Source organism: Capsicum annuum, chromosome 9 (genome assembly GCF_002878395.1).
Source record: "Capsicum annuum cultivar UCD-10X-F1 chromosome 9, UCD10Xv1.1, whole genome shotgun sequence".
Classification (NCBI taxonomy): domain Eukaryota; kingdom Viridiplantae; phylum Streptophyta; class Magnoliopsida; order Solanales; family Solanaceae; genus Capsicum; species Capsicum annuum.
In genome coordinates, this window is record NC_061119.1 from 38333224 (window position 1) to 38350311 (window position 17088).

The following is a 17088-nucleotide window of genomic DNA, read 5'->3' on the forward strand; positions in this document are numbered from 1 at the left end:
AAACTGGCCTTCCTGATCCTGAGACGTAAGTTTTTGAGTTAATTCATATTCAGGGGTGTAGGAGCATGTCTCGGGTAAGTTTTGGATTTTTTGGCTGAGAATTGAAGCAGGTTTGGACTTCGATTCCAGAACCTCACAGTGATATTGATGTGTTACGGTGGGTATAGCGATAAGCACATCACCGTATTACGGTGCCTCTCTAAATAGTATTCTAGTAACGAATTTAATCCCTGAGGGGCTATCATGTCTTTTCACCACCGACTCAAACTTCAATTCGGGAATTATTTGCCTTAATTCTCAAAATTACTCTCAAATTCAAACCATCACCTTTCAGAAATTCATAAAATTCCATCCCCTTCCTTACAAGAAACTAATAATTTGTATTTTCAAATCCAAGAACATTCAAGGAAGCATTCAAGATTGAGTTTCCCTTTCAAGTTTAAGGGTCTAATGTATGTGTGATGTTTATCCATGAACCCTTTTCACCCACGGTATCCAAAAATCCATTTTTATGTTTTAAATTATGAATTTTACATGTGTATGATGAATTATCTCCATAAAACTCTTATGAATTATTATTATAAACTAGGGTTACACGTGTTTTTCGATAAGTGAGTCTTTACACATTTGAAAGATGGAATTTTCATGTTAAAATCCCTAATTCATGGTGTTAGTATTGTAATTAAGTTATTATCACATGCTTTACCCATTCCCATGCTTAAATCCATAACTCCTAAGTGCTTAATGAAATGTCTAAATATTGGGTTTTGAGCAATGATCCTCTATTATGATTTTTAAAGCTTTCATATGTCATTATTGTGATTTTCATTTAGTGTTGGTAGGTTATGAACACCCAATACCTAGTTATATACATAATTTTAGTATTTTTAAGAATCTGTGTGTATTGTTGTTTTCAAAATACCATGACTTGAGCTTACCAGCTTCAGTGCATATGCAAGTCAGAATTTTAGTGTCATTTAGTTGGGAGTAAACCTTAGCACCGAGCGAACCCAGGGATGGTGTCTCCCCTCGTCAGTTAGGGATAAGGAACTAGTAGCAGACCCTAAGTTCCAAACCTATGGTTCCACCATAGATTTTGAGGGTTCTCAGCATGACACCCTCGTTCTTTAGGGAATCATCTCAGCCTTGTGGAGTCCATATCATCAAGCAATTTATTATACCCTTGTCAAGGTGCCAGCACCCTTCTAACTGGAATTGCATGTTGGATCAGCCTATCATTTATTGATAGCTCCTACAGTCTCAGTTTAGTATTTAGTATAGAATTCAGTTCAGGTCACTTGACCATAGTGTACAGTCTATCAGCTATTCAGTTATCAAATTTTAGTATTTTAATTTACAAACTATTTCAAAATCATGTTATATGGTTGGTCATGCATTCTAAGATTTTACATCTTTCACGTATTTATATTCAGTAATCTTATGCTATGAAGCTATTCTTTACTTCATGCACATAACCAATACATTTCATCCTAACCTCATCTTATATACCAGTACATTCAAAGTACTGATCGCATACTTTTCTTTGCGCTATGATGTTTAATATCATAGGTTCAGATGCTTAGTTTCCCAACCGCTCTTATACAGTCCAGCTAGTCAGCAACAGCAGTAGTGGTGATTACTCATATTTTGAGGACTTGTTATGTTTCTTTCATTCATTTCAGTATTTCCTTTTCTTAGCATTTGGAGTTAGTTGGGGGGTTTGTCTCATCAGCTTCACAGCTAGCCAGTTAGAGTCTTTAAGATATTTCAAACAGTCAGTTAGTATTCAGTCTTATCAGTTAAATCTCAATTTTTTCACAATGTTTCAGACTTGTGGATTCAAATATATTGTTTCTAGTATTTAAAATTTATGGTATTATTCAGTTATTTCCAAGCATGTCTATTATTACTATAGTACTCAGTGCTTACAACAGGTACCAGTTAATAGGTTAGCTTGTGGTCACTCGTGACCATAAGCACAGTTGTCGCGACTAGGGGGTAGCCTCAGGTCGTGACACTAATCCCCAAAGTTCAATATACTATACTAAGTAATTCTACCCATAGTCAATCTTAACATTCACATTCACACACAATATATAACATGCATCATTACGAAGAAGAGTAGACAGAATTCTTCCTCAAATTTGAACTGTAAATCCTTAAATTGTTCACCAAACGCTTGATTTCATTTAAAAATCCCAAAATGCCATTATAATATCAATATCCCAATCTACTCATCAATACGAGGTTAACAATACCATATTACACCATTGTGCTTCAAGTCCATAAACGACACCCAAAAACCCCAAGTGGTCCACTTTATGGAAATCACATTTTCAAGGTCAGCCCAATGTTCATACATGATCAAAGAATAATAACCCTCAAGAAATGGGTGAAAACCAAGCTAATTTAGGGCTAAAAACAAGCCCTCAAGCTATTTGGGTTTTGGATCAAGAACCAAGAAATTTATCAAGAAAGTGATGAAATTTTTCTAAATCTGAAGATATTTGAGATAATAGATGTTAATCAAGATCCCAAGTCATCCACCAGACTCAATTTTGAGTTAGCACACTCTTTTTAGGGTTCTTGGGTCTCACGAGTGAGTGAAAATGAGCCAAAATACGGCATAAGGGGCCTATTTACATCCATACCAAGTATAGAGATGTGTTTATCCCAGTCCAGGGTGTGCTATCACAATCCCTAGTCTTAGAAGGGGATATGGAGATCGCAATACCCCTTGTGCAATCACAATAGCCTTTGCACAATCGCACATGCATTAGCAAACCAGCTGAAACTTAGAAAATTTTCAAGTTTCCATTATGGTCTCGGGATTCATTCGGAGACGGATTTATGCAAATAAACTAGGTAACAACTCTAAATTTGACATTCAGAGGCATTGGCGAAGTCAGATTTCCATCCAAGGTCATTTTGACCAAATATAGTTCCCACACCCACATTTTTTATTTTCCTACTTTCCTACCAATAGGTCCCAAATAAGCTTGGGTGCATCGGGACTCGACCAAAGGTCTACAGCCTAAAAATGATATTTTGGAGATGCTGGAGCAGTCAGAATTTGCATTTGAGATTATTTTGATATTTTTTTCCCAATGGCCATTTGGAACTAGCGAAGACAACAAAATAGGGAATTGGCTCTAAAAACCAAAAGAACTGCCTAATAATCAAACCATCAGTCCCAGAAAGTCATAAATGACTTTGGGCAGCTAAGGAAAAGATCTAATAGAAAAAATAAGTGGAACTATGAATAATGACCTGGAGGGTCATTATAATATCCTCTACTAAAAGAACTTTCATCCCTGAAAGTCAACAGATAGAAAGATCTCAAAAGCTTGAAAGAATGAAGTGTTGGGCCCATATACTATGAGCATGACTTCCCAATTAACCTCCATGAAGAAAGAAAACTTCCAAGGGATTTTTCCACGAGTATCCTTTTTATAAACTAGCTCTCTCACTTCACTTCTAAATAGCCAAAACTCAAACTCAACCACCAACTGGCCACCAACTAAACCGAAGAAGGCTGATGTATGCAAATTTGAACCATAATATGCTAATACTATCTCGATACCCGCATAAATAAATTAAAGGCTCATCCAAGCCAAAATCAACCCAAGAATTGATCCATACCACCGAGTTCGAATCTAGATATAACCTTCTTTTACCAATCCATACTGCTATCTATTCCAAACTAGGAGGAAAATCACCTGACATCTGCCTGTGCAATCTTATCAAATAGAACTTGAGAAACTGAAGCTGATCCACTGAAAGTACATATGGAAAACATAAGAATAAGCTAATAAGGTGATATCTGGGAACACAAAGGAAGATAATCAAGGAATGGAATCTATGCCGCTGCTTCCACTAGTCTGGATGCCAACCAAGATTGAAATCTCGATAGTCAAGGCATAACTACTCATCGCTGAATGATCTACTTTGAAATGTCTCATCAACTGAGAATGAAACCATACTGAATCCAACTCAAGCATACTACTCATGCTGAGTACATTATCTAAAATGTCAATACCAATGATAACAGCCAAGAAAGGAAAGAAGCAATTCAAGATAAAAGATTTCCAAATTGCCAACTCAAGCAGCGATCACAAGAAAGACCACCTGCCTCTAACTCTTTAACTCCACTAGGAAAAACCATATCACAACAAGAAAGGATCATCCAATTTCCATACTAATAGAGAGAGCATACCATCACAAGGGAATGAACCTAATAAATCTAAGATATGAATCCACGACATCTAAATCTCATTATCAAGATCACTATCGGGAAATGAAATAGCCACAAATAAAGAATGAACCTTAAACTAGTCAATCAAACAAATGGCCTATATTAGAAGGGATAGTCAAATCAGAAACTTTTGCAACACAGAAGGAAATTCTAAGAATCTCCAACTCAAGATCAGGCAATATAGCTAAATTGCCAAGTTTAGAATCTTATTGAACCATGAAAGGTCAACTTACCTTTGATACCCCAATACATTCCCGAATCAATCTAACATAGCTAACCAAGAGGGATAACAACCAACCTCGCCTTGATATGGGAAAGAAATCATCAAATTGAGTTATATATGCTCAAACCACTGAATATGATCACAAGAAATGAAATTCTAACTGGATAAAACCATTCTAAATAGCTACCCAGTGAGGATCATTACTTTAAGTAATAATATCAACAATATCAATAACTTCAAGTAGTGATAGCAATAGTAATAGTAATATCAATATCAATATAATGAATAGGAAGTACAAAAATGAACATCTATATCATGTACCACTCGAGGGCCATAATAAGGCTAATATTCCAAGATAAATACGACTCAAACCCAAAACCTACACCAATAGGGAGAAAATATTAATACAGATCTACCCTATCAACTACTAAAAGAAATAATCCATGGATAAAGTTATATAATCATGAATTCAATGACAAGGCACACATAAAGAAGTAAATACGGGAAATAAAAGAAAACAAATCATGGTCACATCCACAACCATATGTCTAACGGATCTATGAGAGGATAAAATTGAATGGGTTAAAACTAAGACCGATCGGATGAATCATCAACTAAGGTGCTAAGAACATTATCTTTAATTGAAGGTGCCAGAATTATCATGATTTTGATCTAAATGAGTTGAAAGACTGGAAATTCCACATCGGGGACACTCTCTAGACCAACAGTCAATCTATTTATAGTTGTAGCAAACTCCTAAAATCCAACATGGTGAGAACAAAAACTGAGCCCAAATAGCTGGCCAACTGATGTTGAGAGAACTCTCTATTACTACTGATCATCTTTTCCGCAATCATATCCTACCTCAAGAACTCTAGGCTAGCGGGGAATGCAGGCTAGTTCTGTCTTATAAACTAACTCATATCTTGAATACTCTCAGAACTAGTGTCCCATAATGACACATCCAGAATAAGATCCTAGAATACTATGAAATGTTACCCCTCATAGACCAGAATAGACGCCATGGCCTCAATACCTATACCAAAACTTTGCAAAGTTCGATGAGATCTCTAGAAGCTATAACACCACAACTAATTTGAGAATAACTCATAGTAAAAAATACTATCTCTTTAGAGATGATAGGCTTCAAGTGAAGCTAAACTCAACCAGAAGGATCCTCACTCCTGGATGAAATATCAATAACATAATTCCAAAGTCATGGACTCTTGTCTCCACCTCCATAAGTCTCAATACATACTCTATCAATGGCTCTCAAATGACCAATAACGTGAGAGAAGGAACACACAACTACTATCAAGTACTCCAACATGAAATAAAGTGGTAATGTCGATCCTCTAATAGATCTATACATGATGTCCTTCTCAAAAGGAATATAGCATGGGAAATTCCTGGAACACTAGAGAAATCCAATATCGTATTCAAAAACTAGCAAAGAACCCTAATGAACACCAATAAACCTAACTCTAATCTGAGAGCTTCTTGATAAATTGAATGACATCCACAGTTGGGAGGGATCTACAACATGACTCAAATCCCCAATGATGTGTTTCAAAGCGTTGAAGTAGTCATGATCTTTACTAAAGCGTAATCTAGCCTCCAATCCCTTGGCAGACGCTGAAAGTTCTTCAATATCAATCTCTGACACTCTAGTTTGACATTGCACTAAAGCTTTTAAAACATATGTCAGAGTCTCATCCTCATCTATTGACCATCTTACATCGTCCATTTAGGGACGGGAATAGAGTCAAAGAATATGTTTAAGGTTCATAGCAATGCGGACACATGACAAGGAGTCAATAAATTAATTTCCTAAGAATATCATTGGTTACAGACGTCTCTACACTAATCTGCATGACTCTACTAAACACTTAGCTCTTTTACAAATACAACGATGAAACCCTGGCTTTAATCATGACCCAATTTCTCAGATCGTGATGGTGCCTACTATCACCCACCAATAGGTAAGCGAAACCCATAGTCCAGAACAACTAGTAATAAACTACTCAATGAGATAAAGAAGAGAATGCAGAAAAGATATAATAACAAATCAAATACATAATAGAGTCCCAAACCTTGGCGGTATCAATACAAGAGATTCTACATAGTAAGATTTCAAAGTGAAGTACAAATGAATACTTTAATACAACTTATCTTTGAATACAACATAGAGACCAAGAAAGTACATAAGATAGAGATGAGTAATACTCCGAACAATAGGAGTTAACTCTAAGTCTCTTCACCATGGATACTTTATATGATGCACACATCAATGGTGATAACCTGTACTATGATCTGCAGGTTGCAAAAGTGTAGCATGAGTACCAAACATGTGGTACTCAGTAGGCAACTGTCGTTTGTGCTTCAAAGATGAAGCAGATATACATAACATATTAACAAAATATAGAACAACACCCCAAATGTCTGGTAATAATATAATAAAGCCATTGAGATAATAATAATAATAACCTTTCCTATTTATGTCCAAGAGACTAACATATTAAGACTAAAGAAGTAGTAAGAATGCACTATCCTATTCCATCCATACTTAGGAATCTCAATGCTTTACCATATATCATTGGCTATTATGCAATTAAAAGTGTAAAGAAGATACATATAAGTATAAAAGGCCAAAGAATAACTATACAATCTGAATAAATGAAGAAAATGAGGGATATATTGTAATACCATAGGTACATATAGCTAAATATACATATATATATATATAAGTAAATAACCAAGGTCTACTTAAAGTACAACCTAAGTCATCAGACTAGCTATTTAAGACCTCATAATCATAGCAGGATCTAGTTCTAGAATACTCAAAGTAATAATCCATACATCAAGTCATCTAATGATCATGGTTAATAATGTTATCATAAGACAAAAGAGGTTGAAATCGTACCTCAAGTCTCAATACCGAATCAATGGCCAATCTTTCATAAACTAGACATAACAATAATAATAACAATGATAGTAATAATGTCAATAACAACGCGAGTAACCTGCTAGTCTGGATAATCAAATAGCTAACTGATCCTATCACATGCCCCCACCGACCAAGGCTTGGAAGGTTCAATTAGCATACAACACAACACAAGGCATAGTCATCGCCCGTACCTATGTTGGCCTCCCTTACTAGTTGATAAATGTAGGCATATACTGGTGAAAGAAGATGCACATATAGGAATGAATGCAACCAAATCCATAGTATCAAATATCATCATCATAACTATCATTATTATAACCATCATCATCATAATCATCATCCGGCCTTGCCAGGTACATATGTATATAATTGCTATACATAGGTCTAGCCGGACTCAAACTGTTTGATGTACACAGGCACATCAATATAATCATATTTCAACCATGACAAGTATTAATATCATCATTACAACATCCTCCAGCCTTTTCGGGTATCAATATCATCATCACTACATCCTTCGACCTTACTGGGTATAATATCATCATAACAATATCCTCTAGCCTTACTGGGTCTAAAATTATATTGTCATAACCATCAATATTTATATATACCATCAATACTAAAATCTGAGCATATAGGTATAATAGGTGCACGGAATCAAGTCGTGGCTAAAAAGAGTACTAGTCCTTAAATTTATTGCCTGAAATGATCTTTGGGACTAAATTATTATAAAAATGTAGAAAGGGTTGGAATATCTCAAAACCGAAGTAAATAGTAGTGTTAAATCATAAATCAAAATCTGTCTCAATCAATTCATTAAAGCATCATTATTAATCTCTTTTATATATAAAGTATCTATTAAGTTAGGCAGTTGTTATTGTAAAGAACTCTATTTTAAGATAAAAAATGGGCTTTAACCGTTAATTAGGAAGAATATTCATATGATCATATTTTAACTAGAATCACATAATTTACCGATATAATGATCATGAATGTACCAAATCTATAAAGGCCTTTACCAGTATTCAAACAACGAAATCCTACGAATCATACCTCATCTTCCTCTGTCCCATACTGGAGAGATGTGTATATAAATACATATATTCACAAACTACAACTGCATCCCTTACAAGGTTAAACACTTCCTAGATATCCAACTGATATCACACGACCCTTGGCCCAATAATGTGTTCGAAATATTAGAAGCATCATAATCACGGCCTTCGACCATATACATCTCCGAAACCCATATCAATAATCATATCTATACATTATCTCATATTTATAATTCAAAGCGTATTTATAAGGCATAACATCTCCATAAGCCATAAGGAAAATCTATAATTATCTCACAACTAGGAGGAATAATATATCAATAAGCATCTGATATCCAAGAGGCATCTCACATCTAGGAGGCATACTATAAATAAGCATCTCTTATCTAGGAGGCATAATGCATCAATAAGGCATAACTCATAACTATTTGGCATATCAAATCTATAAGACATCTCATATTTATATGTCATATTTATCATAACTATGTGAGACTATCATCTTTATATGTCAAATAACATGTCGATGATGAATATCGTCTCTATAGGCAAATTATCATATCTAAGAGGAATAACATCTCTAAAGGCCCATTATAACTTCTATAAGGAATATCATTGCCATAAGCCATTAATAATTATCCAGGAGATAAATACATCATGACATACCAAGTCATAAAGAGCCCTTACACTAAAGGCTTACTAGTCTCAACTATGCCTAACATCCATAATGAAGTCCACATGATCTAACGTAAGTCTTGGCCTAAGGTGCGCCGGAAGAATCAACTTATAATCCCTAAATTCCCTATTTAGGAAAATTATACCCCAAACTAGGCTCTATCTATTTTAACTTTTAGATGTCAAGTAAGCCATAACCAATCCTAAAATAGGGACTTTGTCTAGAAACATGGGAATTTAAGTCAAATCCACCAAAACTACGGTTTTAAGATAAGTGCAATAGCCTAAATAAGGTTAAATACACTAACCATACTCCCAATTATAAAACCAGATCCCAAACCTAGCATTATATCATATCCATTCTATGAATTAGTTTAATCTAGGGAGAAGGCAATAGAAATCATAAAAGTTATTAAGCATTTGAACTAATGGGTCATAACCCTCATCTAATATCCAAACTTCAATATTCAATACTAAGTCATTCTACCGATATTCAAACTTAAATTTACATTTACACGCAATATATAAGATACATCATCTTACGAAGAAGACTAGACATAAGCCTACCTCAAAGCGAAACTGCAAATCCTTAAATCATTCACCAAATGCCTGTATTCATTTCACAATCCCAAAATGCTATCACACTATCAAAATTGTAATCTACTCATCAATATGGGGATAACAATACCTATATTGTACCATTGTGCTTCAAGTCCAAAAACGACACCTAAAAACCCCAAGTGGGTCTCACTTCTAGAAATCACATTTTTGAGGTCAACCCAACATTCATGCATAATCAAAGAATCATAGCCCTCGAGAAATAGGTGAAAACTAAGTTAATTTGGGGCTAAAATGAAGCGGTCAAACTATTTGGTGTTTTAGGTCAAGAGCTAAAAAATTCCTTAAGGAAGTGATGAAATCTTACCTTAAATCTTAAGATATTCGTTGTAATTGATGTTAATCAAGCTCCGAAGTCATCCATAAGACTAAATTTTATTTAGCACACTCTTTTTAGGGTTCTTGGGTCTCAAGAGTGAGTGTAAATAAGCCAAAATGCAGCCTAAGGGGCCTTTCTATACCCATACTAGGTATAGAGTTGTTGCTAACGCAGTCCAGGGTGTGCTATCATAATCCCTAGTGTCAGAAAGGGATATGGTGATCACAATACCTCTTTTGAAATTGCAATAGTGCAATGGAAATAGTCTTTATGTGATTGCACATGCATCAAGAAACTAGCTTAAACTTGGAAGATTTCCAAGTTTCCGCTAAGGTTTTGAGATTAATTCGGAATCTGATTTATGCAAATAAGTTATGTAACCACACTAAATTCGGCGTTTTAGACATGTTGGCAAAGTTAGATTTTCCATCTGAGGTTTTTTCAAACAAATATGGGTCCCACACCTATAATTCCAATTTCCAACTTTTTGACCAATAGGTTGAAATTAGCTCGGGTGCATCGAGACTCAAACCAAAGGTCTACCTAGCCTAAAATCAATATTTTAAAGTTGTTGGCGAGATAGAATTTGTATTCAAGATTGTTTTACTGTCGTTTTTGTCCTATGTCCATTTGGAATCAGCAAAGACTTCAAAATAAAGAATTGGCTCTAAAAAATAAACGAGCTGCCAGGGAAATAAACTGTCAGTTCCAGCAAGTCATAAATGAATTGGGGCGATTATGGAAAATCTCTAACAGCAAGGATAAGTGGAAATATGAAAAATGACCAAGAGAGTCATTACAATATCAACTACTAAAAGGACTTCCATCCCCAAAAGTCAATAAATAGAAAGATCTTAAAAGCTCAATAGGAAAAAGTACTAGGCTCGCATGCTCCAAGCATGACTTCCCAAGTAACCTCTACGAAGAGAAAAAAATTCCAAGGGATTTCACCACAAGTATCTCATTATAAATCAACTCTCTCACTTTACTTCTAAACAACCAAAACTCAAACTCAACCACCAACTAACTACGAACTGAAATGAAGAACGATGATATATGCAAATCTTAACCATAACACGCTGATACTATCTCAATACCCACACAAGCACTTAAAGGATCATCCAAGCCAAAATCAACCCAAAACATGAGTCATACCAGCGACTCTGAAGTTGATTTACCAAAATTCCATACGATAAATATGAGAATAAGCTCATAAGGCGCTATCTGAGAATAGCTCTGTGTCGATGCCATCACTAGTTTTGATGGAAACCAAGACTAAAATCCAGAAGGTTAAGACATAAAAACTTATCACTGAAAAATCCACTCCAGGACGTCCCATCAACCAAGAATGAAACCGCACTGAATCCAACTCAAGCATACTACTCTTGCCGAGTACATCATCCAAAATCTCAAAACCAATGATACCAATCAAGAAATTAACCAATCAACTTAAGATAACAGATTTCTAGTTTGCATACTTAAGAAGAGATCACAAAAAGACCACCTACCTTAAACTCTCAAACTCCACTGGGAAAAACTATATCACAGCAAGAAAGGAGCATCCAATCTCCCCACTAATAGTGAGAGCAAACCATCATAAGGGAACGAACCCAATAAATCTAAGAGATGAATCCACAACTTCTCAATCTTAATATCATGATCACTATTAGGAGATGAAATAGCCACAAATAAAGGACGAACCTCAAACTGGTCAATCTCACAAATAGGCCATATATAAATGGATTGTCAAATCAAAAACCTTCGCAATGTAGGAGGCAAGTATAAGAATATCCAACTCACTGATCGGGCAATATAACTAAATTACCAACTTTAGAACCTTTCAGAACCATGAAAGGTCCACTTACCTTTGATACCCTAATAAATTCCCAAATCAATCTAACACAGCTAGCCAAGAGGGAAAATAATCAACCTCGCTTCACTATGGGAAAGAAATGATCGAATTGGGCTATATCTAATCAAGCCACCAAATATGATCACAAGGAATGAAATGCTAAGTAGATAAAACCAGTCAAAACAGTTACCAGGGAAGGATTAGTTACATTAAGTATATATAAACTCAAGCAGTGATAGTAATAATAATAGTATTATCAATATTAATATAATGAATAGGCGGTACCAAAATGAACATAAATATCATGTACCACTCAAGAGGCATAATAAGGATAATCTTCCAAGATAAATAGGACTCAAACCTAAAAGCTACACCCATAGGGAGAAAATATTAATACAGATCTACCCCATCCGCTACGAAAAAAGGCCACAGAGGTAGCTATATAATCATGAATTCACTAACAAGGCACACTGTTAAAGAAGTAAATGCGGGAGATAAAATCATACCAATCACGGTGACATCTGAAACCACTACCTGATGGATCTATGGGAGAACAAATTGAATGGATCTAAACTTGGACCGATCGACTGAAGTGCTAAGCACACTATCTCTAACTGATGGTGCCATAATTATTATGTGGTTGATCTGAATGAGTTGAATGGATTGCAATCCCATATCGGGGACACTCTCTAGACCAATAGTCGATCTCTCTACATTATAGCAAACTCCTAAAGCCTAAAATGGCAAGAACAAAAATTGAGCCTAAATAGTTAGCCAACTGAAGCTGAGAGCACTATCTATTACTATTGATCATTGTTTCCGCAATAATAGCCTACCTCAAAAACTCTAGGCTGGTGAGGAATATAGGCTAGTTACATCTAAACAAATAACTTATATTTAGGGTAGTATCTGAAGTACTGTCATATCACGACAAATCCAAAATAAGATTTTAGAATACTTTGAGATATTGTCCCTCATAAACCAGAATGGTCACATGGCCTAAAGACCTATACCAAAACTCCATAAGGTCTGATGTGAACACTGCCCACTATGATCACCACCACTAATATAAGAACCATTCATAGTCTAAAATACTATATGCATAGAGTTGATAGGGTGCAAGTGAAGCTGACCTCTATTGGAAGGATACTCACTCCCAAATAAAATACCAATATCATAATACCAAGGTTATGGCCTCTTGCTGCTACCTCAATAAGTCTCAATACATACTTTCTCTATGTCTCTTAAATGAACAATAACCTAAGAAAAAGAAGCCCCAACCACTATCAAGTACTTTGACAAAAAAGAAAGTGGAAATATTGATACTCTAATAGATCTATACACCATGCCCTGCTCAAAGGGATATAGCATGGGAAATGCCTACGCCACTCAAGAAATCCAACCTCATACTCAAAAACTGGAAAAAAACCTTGATGAACACCAATAGACCCAACTCTGTTCTGAGAACTTCTTGATAAATAAAATTATATCCACGGTTGGAAGGGATCTACAATATGACTGAGATCCCTAATGCTGTATTTTGAAGGCTTGAAGTATCCACGAGGTTCAGCCTAAGATGAACTTAATACTTTGGCTGACATTGAAGGTATTCAATATCTATCTCTAACTCTCTAGTTTGATATTGCGCTAAAGCTCTAAAAACATATATCAAAGTCTCGCTCGCATCTATTGACCATCTAGCATCTCCCATTTAGGGAAAAAATAGAGTCAAAGAATATGTTTAAGGTTCATAGTAATGCAGACATATAGGAAGGAGTAAAGAAATGAATTTCTTAAGAACATCACTATAGCCTCTCAAGGAAAGGTTACGAATGTCTGCACATCGTTCTACAAGACTCTAAAAAACACTTAGCTCTTGTACTAATACACCAGTGAAACCTAGGCTCTAATACCAATTTATCATGAACTAATGTCTTAGATCATAATGGCACCTACTATAACCAGCAGGCAAGCCAAACCCATAGTCTTAAAGGGCTTATAAAGAACTACCTAAAGAGATAAAGAAAATAATGTTGAAAAGATATAATAATAGATCAAATTCATAACATTGTCCCAAAACCTGGTGGCATCAGTGCAAGAAGTTTAACATAGCAAGATTTCAAAGTGAAGTTCAAATGAATACACTAATACAACTTATTTTTTAATACAACATTTACATCAATCTAGTACATGAGAGAAGCCTACCTTAAAGTCAAACCATAAATCTTAAATTATTCACCAAATGCTCATTTTCATTTCACAATCCCAAAATGCCATTACATTATCAAAATTGAAATCTACTCATCAACATGAGGATAATGATACATGCTTTGCAACCTAAAATTTTGAACCAAACTACTAGAATCAAAGGTAGGGTCTCACAACAGTCGCTAGAATATCTACTACACTTAGAAAATTAAATGAAGGTATAGTATTAGGACATAAGAATAATAATGTACGACAGGTTAAGTCAGATGAGATCTCATCCTACTAAATTCACTATGCCTCCTATTATTACGAGTATATTAATGTCTTTTGTGGATCAAAAAAGGTTTGATAGATTCACTCATTTAGGTCCACCTAGGTTCAGTGGTATTATAATACCCCTACTTTTCCTAGCTTAAAAAGTTTCCCAAGAATGTTAGAAGCTTTCTTTAAAATATGAATCCACTTTTGTACACGTGGTATTTTCAAGATTTTCACTTTTTATCATATGGGAAATCGAATAAGCTTTCCATCGATACTAAATTTGCCCAAATTTGACACCCGAGTGAAGAGTTAAAGCCATTTTAGTGAGACAATTTATCACCTGAGCCTTCAGCGCGTTGCGGAGACAGGTCAAATAGCAATTGTCAATTTACAGTGTTGCTCCACGATAGTGGCACATCGCGCCAAACTTCTAGATTACAAACTAGGTGGCAATACGATAGCGCCGCATCGTACCATCGTGCAATTTCCCATTTGTCACTTTCCAGTGACTTGGCGCAATAGTGGCGCTTCGCGCCAAGGATGAAAATCGAGAAATTTTCTCAGAAATTAAAGATGCATCCAAGGGTTAAAAGGGTCAATTTCCTACCCCTATTTAAACCCAATAATACGTGATTTAGTCATTCTTCACCCAAAACATATTGGTTTCTCTTAAGTTTCTCTTAAGAACAAGCTAGGGTTTCTATGGGGGATTAAAATTCAAGAAGTTTTCACCGTCAATCTTCATGAAATTATGAACTAAGGTATGTGTAGTGTTTATTCATGGACTCCTTTCATCCATGAAACCTAAGATTCTCTTTTCTAAGTTTAAGTCTATGGATTTCTTTATGAATTTCATGTTGGGTTTGTTTTGTTTATGTTAAGAATGATCAACTGATGAGTGATCAATTTTATGTGGAATTGATTTGTATAGATGTATATTCATGTGAACCTATGAATAAACCCTAGGACGATAAAATTAGAGATGAATCATGATGATTAATTATTGTATAATATTGTCTACATGTGCTATGCCTACCATGTGTTTGATTAAATTTCTAGATGAAGGAACAATACCCAAATTGTATGATATCATAAAATCCCTATGTATATACAAGCTTATGTATATCACATGTTTGGTGAAGTGTTTCAATACATGAATTATGAATTGTGTTGTTGGTCATGTGTTCAAGTAAGCCATGCTATGTCAGTTTCTTCTTATCAAGTCCTGGGGGTACTTATACCTGAACATTTAGCTATGTGCCAAGAGCCATGTCATGTTTTAACAATCTCCTCAGTCAAGCTATGATCCATAGAACTTAGTCAGTCATGTGACTCAGGAAATCTCAAAAATCTTAGTAGTTCAGTAATCTCAGTGATCTCAGTACTCAGTAATCTCAGTAAACTCAGTATTCCTAGTAAATCTCAGTAACTTCAGTATTCTCAGTTAGTCCTCAGAACTCAGTACATTCTGTTAGTAAATGAAACTTAGTAAATTCAATTTAGCTCTGCTAAATAATACCACTAGTATCATTTCAATTTAGTTAATCAACTCAGTTCAGTGTCTTTCAAATGGGAGTAGGATTCAGCACCGAGTGAGCCTAGAGATAGGGACTCACCTGCTAGATAGGACTGAGATCCTTAGAAGGAATCCCTAAGTTCCAGAACTACGTAGCCAATGTAGGTACAAGATGTCACCCATTAGATAGGAATAACATACTCAGGGATCACCCATTAGCCCATCTAAATGTATAGGACTACTCCCAGGGGTCACCCGCTAGATTAGGACTGACTCTACAACAGTTGTCTTTACCAGTGGTACGGTACTAACACCCTTCCAACTGGAGTTATAGGTTGGATCCCAGTTAGCTTAGTATGGGGCATGTCGGTTAGATGAAGACATCCCATAGTTTTAGTTATAAAATTAGGACTGTCAGATATAGTCAATTCAGCTCAGTAGTATAGATTTAGGACTGTCAGATACAATCACTCCTTATCATTCTAAATAGACTCTAGGATCACCCACTAGACAAGACTGATCTCAACTATGGTTAATCAGTAATGGTATCATCAAATTTATAGATCACCCGCTAGATAAGACTGATCTTAGATTCAGTTACTCAAATATAGTATGGAACTCAGCTAGTTCCATCAGATTCATGACTGTCAGATATAGTCACTCATGTTATCAATTATATCAGTTATCAGAACTTATGTAATTAGCATTCAACATCAGGACTGTCAGATACAGTTAACCAGATAGTTCTTTATAATCAGAACTGTCAGACATAGTTATCCATGTATCAGTAACATAGTATCAATCCCTCAATATTTAGTAATACAGTATCAATTTCTTACTCATCAATGACTCAGATGTCAATGTTAGTAGACTCAGTAGTCAGAACTCAGTATCTAGTCCTATCATGATCTCAGTTATAATTATGTATGCATGCATGTATTCTCATATTCATGTTAGTTAGTCAGTTAGTATTTTTTGTGCATATGAACCCATTACATTTAGCCTACCTCACTTTCATACCAATACATTTAAAGTACTGATGTATTTATGCTATGGTGTATTATACCATAAGTTTAGAAGCATGAGCTCCAGAGAATCAAAAGCATCCTAGTTCAGTGACCAGAGTTAGTAGTGAGTCCTTATTCTTCAAGGACATGATGAT